Consider the following 6,152-nt stretch of genomic DNA (forward strand, 5'->3'; position numbering starts at 1 on the left):
GAATGAAGGTCCATCATCAGCCACAACGTATAAGGCTTGAGTATCAGGTAAAAACAGAAACAATTTTAGGAAACAGGCCAGTTGGATGCCACTGTGATTTTAATGGAATTTAGCAGCTCGGCAAAGAGGTATCTTCCCTTCACTATCTTTTGGGGACATGTTACAATTCAAGGGGATATCCTTGTTTCTTCCACATGTCTCAGTCTCTCTCTCTTTCCTCACACTCTGGTGTCTGAAGTGGAAATTTGTGGTTGTCCTGTGATGCAGACTCATGTGGGGTTTGTTTAAGGCGAGTCATGTGATATTTGGAGAGATTACGAGTATGACTCAGTAGACAATGATGGGGTGCTTGCATTGTTTGCCCTGCAATCCCTTCTTGGTCTTGATTCTCACTTTCCTTCACTTTATTGTGGTGTGGAAAAGAGCTCCTGGTATTCCAGCTGGTTCTGGTCACTCCTGCTGACTAGTGCCAGTTTGGTGGAGGCCTGACTGTTTCTGCCAGATTGTGCAAACAGTGATGATTTGTGTTTGGTTACATTGTTTTTTCAACTGGACAATTGGTATCCTGACACTATGGGACTGGACTGCTGGGGTCCTGACAGCTCAGATTGGATTTGCCCCAAAGAACTACTTCTAAACAGGTCCATATCCACTTGCCCTATTTATCATCTTTTCTCCCCAACCTATGGTCAGTGGGCTAGAAGGGAGCTCTAATCATTTGAGATCCCTTATTAAAGTACGTTTGAAAAATATCTTAGTCTACATGTATCCACATATAATGAAGGGGTGTCAGAGTGGTTTCCATTACAAGTTTTTTTCCCTTGCATCTGTTTTTGCAACTATCTCCTCTTTAAAGAAAGTGCTCTGGGGGTTTTCTGAGGAAAATTCGTTACATGCATGGATGTTTAATAACATGTTTTCCCATTTGTGTGTATGCATATATGTGTATGTGCTATGCGTGTATGTGCTCATGTGTGTGACATACAGCCCAGAAAACCAATTTACCTTGTTTTTGACCCAGGGTCTCTCTGTGGCCTGAATCTCACAAGTATAGGCCAGAAGGGCTGGAAATAAATCCCAGGAATTCTCCAACTCTTGGTACAAGAAGTTATATCCATGCTTAGCTTTTTACCTTGTGTCCAGTCCCTCAGACTCCACCCCAAGCTGTCTCCCTCATCCCAAGGAGTGTGTTGGAAAAGGAAACATTAACTAACTATTAGGACTAATGGCCTGACCAGAGTAATTCAAGCACCATAAGGGCATTACACACAAAGAGTGGCATTTCGGAGCATTGAGATGAGAATGTTAAAAGGATACATGTGACAGCTTTTAAAACCTTCAGGACAACCCAGAGCCTATTAGGGAAAGCTGAAAACTGTGTCTTCATTCACTAAAGACAAAAATGATTAGAAACCCAAGCTTCTGTCAGCCTATTTCCTATGAAACAGCTTGTTTCTTATTTAAGAGGCATAAGCCCTTTTCCCTCTGATGTTGTCCCTACTACGCCAAATGAAGTGTGGAATGGCTCCGTATAGCTGTGGGTTTGTGTGTAGACCATTACCAGATTGTCTCTCATCCCTACCACCCCAATGTCATATTGGCACTTCCCATTGACCAGGTGACAGCAATGGTTGGCTATCACTTCTGAAGAAAAGCAGGAAGGTGCAAGGTCATAGAGCAGAATGCATTGATTTTCATCCTGAAATTGGAAAACATTGCGTTCCCATTTCCTATTTTGTTAGATGGGAAAGCCTTGTGCATACCCGGCCCTATTAGAGATGTGTCTCTCTTTGGACAATAGAACAAGAATTGCACTAAGACTAGTATTATCTTGAAAAAGATCTACATGAGACTGGTCTCCATGACAAGTGGGGTGTGTGTGTGTGTGTGTGTGTGTGTGTGTGTGTGTGTGTGTGTGTGTGTGTGTTTCTATGTGTGTGTACACTCAAGACTTGTGTGTGTGCATGCCTGTAGAGGTCAGAGGACAATTTTGGGTGTCATTCCTCTTTTAAATAGTTTTACTTAGTCGGGGGAGACACATACATGCTACAGCACATATGTAGAGACCAAGGGACATGTTGTAGGATTCAGTCCCATCTTCCACCTGGTGAGTCATGAGGATTGAACTCAGATCCTCATGCTTGGTGTCAAGTGCCCTGGCACGCTGTGCTATCTTGCCAGTGCCTGTCTTGGTTTTTGAGGTAGGCTTTTCTCACTGGGATCTGGGCACTGATGCCTGTGATGGTTGGGGTGCCTACATGCGTGCCTGTGTGCCTGCGTGTGTGTGTGTGTGTGTGTACATGCGCGTATGTTCAGCCCAGGGAGTGGCAGGTTTAGAGGGTATGGCCCTGTTGGAGTGGATGTGGATTTGTTGGAGTGAGTGTGTTAATGTGGGTGAGCCCTTTAACACCCTCATCCTAGCTACCTGAAAACCTGTATTTTCCTAGCATCCTTCAGATGAAGAGGTAGAACTCTCAGCTCCTCCTGCACTGTGTCTGCCTGGATGCTGCCATGTTTCCACCTTGATGGTAATGGACTGAAGCTCTGAACCTGTAAGCCAACCTCAATTAAATGTTGTCTTTATAAGAGTTACCTTGGTAATGGTGTCCGTTTATAGCAGTATAACCCTTAGTAAAACATTGACTATGGGGTGGCCAGTGAACTTCAGAGGTCTCCAGGTCTCTGTCTCCCTGATTCTGAGGTCAGAGTGCATGTTACCACTTTAGATATGTAAGTTGGCTCTGGGGATCCAAGCTCAGGTCTCCATCCATGTACAGCAAGCAGTTTACCTACTGACCCATGTCCTTTAGCTAACAAATGGGTTTAAAAGGAGATAGAGGTAGATCCCAGGTGCCTGACATCAGGGAAGCTGAGCTCTGATACACACAAGGGCAGCTGTTGCAGGGTGAGGGTCATAGTACAGGGGACATTAGGGCCAAGGAGACATACAGGGAAATGCTTGGGACTTACATTGCCTTTGCTGCATCCACACAGAAGCCTGATGATGCCAGTGCAAGTTGGAGGAGAGCCATCTCCAACGGTAGAGGTTGCTGTAATCTAAATGTCTCCCCTACCCCACTCCTAGGGAGATGTCACTAAAGATGACATCATTGGGAAGCAGCACTTTGGAGGGTGTGACTTCAGTGATAAAGATGGACTCCTCCTCTGTGTTATTGGTGCACCTATGTTTAAAAAGAACCCCCAGAGAGCTTGCTGGACCTTCTCAACCCAGTAAAATATAGGCAGAACACACCATATACAAGCCAGGTTGCAGGCTTCAGTAAATTTGCCAGGGCTCTGATCTTGACTTGAAGTGTCATTATCAGCCATCCAGTCTATGCGACTGTAGTGACAGCAAGCTGGCTGGTACCTGGGTGAGGCAGGGATTAGCCAGGAGAGGGGTGAACATACAATGTGCTTCTTGATTTCTAGTGAGAACAGAATGCAAATGAAAGCTTCAAAGCTAAGCAATATGAGTGGCATGAATTGGTTAATCTTGGGCCCAAAATATAAAGCAAACAAGAAAAATAAATTGTATGAGAGAGTGGGCAGACATGGCCACTAATCTTGGTAGCTGACTTGAGTGGCTCTAAATTCAATTAAAATAGACGCATCAGGGCACTCTTGTGAGGGATTTTCTTGATCAGGTTATTTGAATCAGGAAGATTTGCCCTAAGTGTATGTGGGACCTTCTGGTGGCAACCCAGATTGAAGAATGTGAAAGAAGGAGGCATTGATTTTTGTCTGCCTGCCTTCACTCTCACTGGCAAATTCATCTCTCCTGTGGCTTCTGCATTCCTTTGCTAATATTCAAACGACCTTCTCTGATATCTCATTGTAGACTGCAGACCAATGCCTCCAGGAAACTCACGTTCCTTCAGCACCAGGTTAAGATGGCTGAGGTATCAAGCATCATAGAATGAGCAGCTAATGGTTTTCTCAGTACCCTTCATGAGACAGACATTGCTAGATTATCCAGACAGTGTCCTGTAAGTCAAATTAACTTTTATTGTGTTTGGTGGTTTGAATAGGAGTGGGCCACCATAGACTTATGTGTTTGAATGCTTGACCTATGAGGAGGGATACTATTAGGAGGTATGGCCTTGTTGTAGTAGGTGTGACCTTGTTTGAGTAGGTGTGGCCTTGTTGGAGTAGATGTTGCCTTGTTGGATTGGGTGTGGCCTTGTTTGAGTTTGTGTGGCCTTGTTGGGGTGGGTGTGGCCTTGTTGGAGTATGTTTGAATTTGTTGGAGGAAGTGTGCCACTGTGGTGGCTGGTCTTTGAGATTTGTATATACTCAAACTATGCTCAGTGGTACAGACAATCATTTTCTGCTGCCTGTTCATCAAGAACTTTGGGCTCCACCAGCACCAAGTCTGCCTGGATGTTCCCATGATTCCTGCCATGATGATAATGGCTTGAACCTCTGAAACTGTAAGCCAGCTGCAATGGAATCTTGTCCTTTATAAGAGTTACATTTGCTGCTGCGTCTGCAGCCATGAGCATGCTCAGGTTACAGAAGACCCTTGCCTCTAGTGTCCTCCACTGTGGTAAAAAGAAGGTCCAGATGGACCCCAATGAGACCAATATAATCGCCAATACCAACACCCCTCAGCTGATCAGGAAGCTGATTAAAGATGGCCTGATCATCTGGAAGCCTGTAACTGTCCATTCTCAGGCTTGCTGCCAGAAAAAACTCCTTGACGTGCAGTCATATGGTCATAGGGAAGGGAAAGGGTACTGCCAACACTTGGGTGCCTGAGAGGGTGACCTGGATGAGTAGGATTTGGATCCTGCACCGGCTTCTCAGTAAATACTGGAAATCTAAGAAGATTGACTGCCTGTACCTGAAGGTCAAAAAGAATGTATTCAAAACTAATGAATTCTTATGGAGCAGATCCACAAACCGAAGGCAGACATGGCCTGCAAGAAGCTACTGGCTGACCAGGCTGAGGCTCACAGGTCTAAGACCAAGGCAGCAGAAAAATGCATGGGAGGAGCGCCTCAAGGCCAAGAAAAAGGAGATCATCAAGACTCTGTACAAGGAGGAAGAGACCAAGAAATAAAGCTTCCTTCACATCTGTGCATAGTGACCTCACTGTGGCCTCATATAATCAGTCATGAAAATAAAACAAGCCTTAAAATAAAAAGAGAGTTACCTTGGTTATGGTGTCTGTTCACAGCAATGGAAATCTAACTAAGACAATGTGTAATCATTCTGACATTTCTGTTTCTCTGGAAACCCTAATACAATAGCGCTCTAGAGAGAGGAACAAGTCCCCAACAGACAACATAACTTCCAATTTACTTTTCTGGTAAATATGAATTGTTGTGGTTTTAAAAAAAACAAAAACAAAAACGTGTTGGTTTTTTTTGTTTTTTTTTTTTGGGGGGGGTGTTGTTATTGCTGCTACTTTTGTTGTCATTGTTGTTGTTGTTGTTGTTGTTTTTAAAGAAGAAACACATTAGCCTCAACATCCCTGACTGGCTGGCAAAGCCCAAATCAGCTAAAGCGATTATGGTATTAGGAAAGTGTGTACACAAAAACATAAAGTTATTCCTGTCAAGTTCAGATGAGAGACAACATGGGCCATGTGGGCAAGCCTAGAGCCTCAACTATTTAATGTAGACAAATCAGGACACACTGTCAGCAGCCTGTCGAGCCAACAGAGACCAGGGCCTGCGTGTTGTGTTGTTATTTTCTTTTATGAATTTTTGAAGCCACCCTGCTCATTAATCATGTTTATAATGTTAACTTTCACACTTTTTTCTTGGCTCATCAAATATTTCCTTATTGAACTGGCAGCTCAACTCCCCCCATATCCATTGTAATGACTTTCAAATTAAGTTCATCTGGACCACGGTGGTTTTTAGAACTTTATGATGACAGAAAACACGGAGAAAAGAACCTCTTTCACTGTATTTGAAGAAAGACATAGTCATTCACCTGTTGCCTTCTCCCAGTGCTGACTGTTCCCAAGCTCAGTGCTGAGACCTCTGCCTCATGGGCACCATCAGAGCCGTGAGATGAACATTTCCAAACCAGAAGGCATTATACTGACATGACCATATGGTTCTCCCTCTCCTACAGCCACCAGGTTCCAAACTACTGGTGTCCCTACTACCCTTAAAAGAGAGCTGTTGGGATCCACG

At 44.2% G+C, this 6,152-nt stretch overlaps 1 pseudogene; it reads left to right on the forward strand.

Annotated features, from left to right (window-relative positions):
- Positions 1-4,497: 4,497 nt before the first annotated feature.
- Positions 4,498-5,065, forward strand: LOC147998075 (large ribosomal subunit protein eL19 pseudogene; annotated as a pseudogene).
- The last annotated feature ends 1,087 nt before the right edge of the window (positions 5,066-6,152 follow it).

The sequence above is a fragment of the Rattus norvegicus genome, chromosome Y (genome assembly GCF_021556685.1).
Source record: "Rattus norvegicus strain SHRSP/BbbUtx chromosome Y, alternate assembly SHRSP_T2T, whole genome shotgun sequence".
Classification (NCBI taxonomy): Eukaryota; Metazoa; Chordata; class Mammalia; order Rodentia; family Muridae; genus Rattus; species Rattus norvegicus.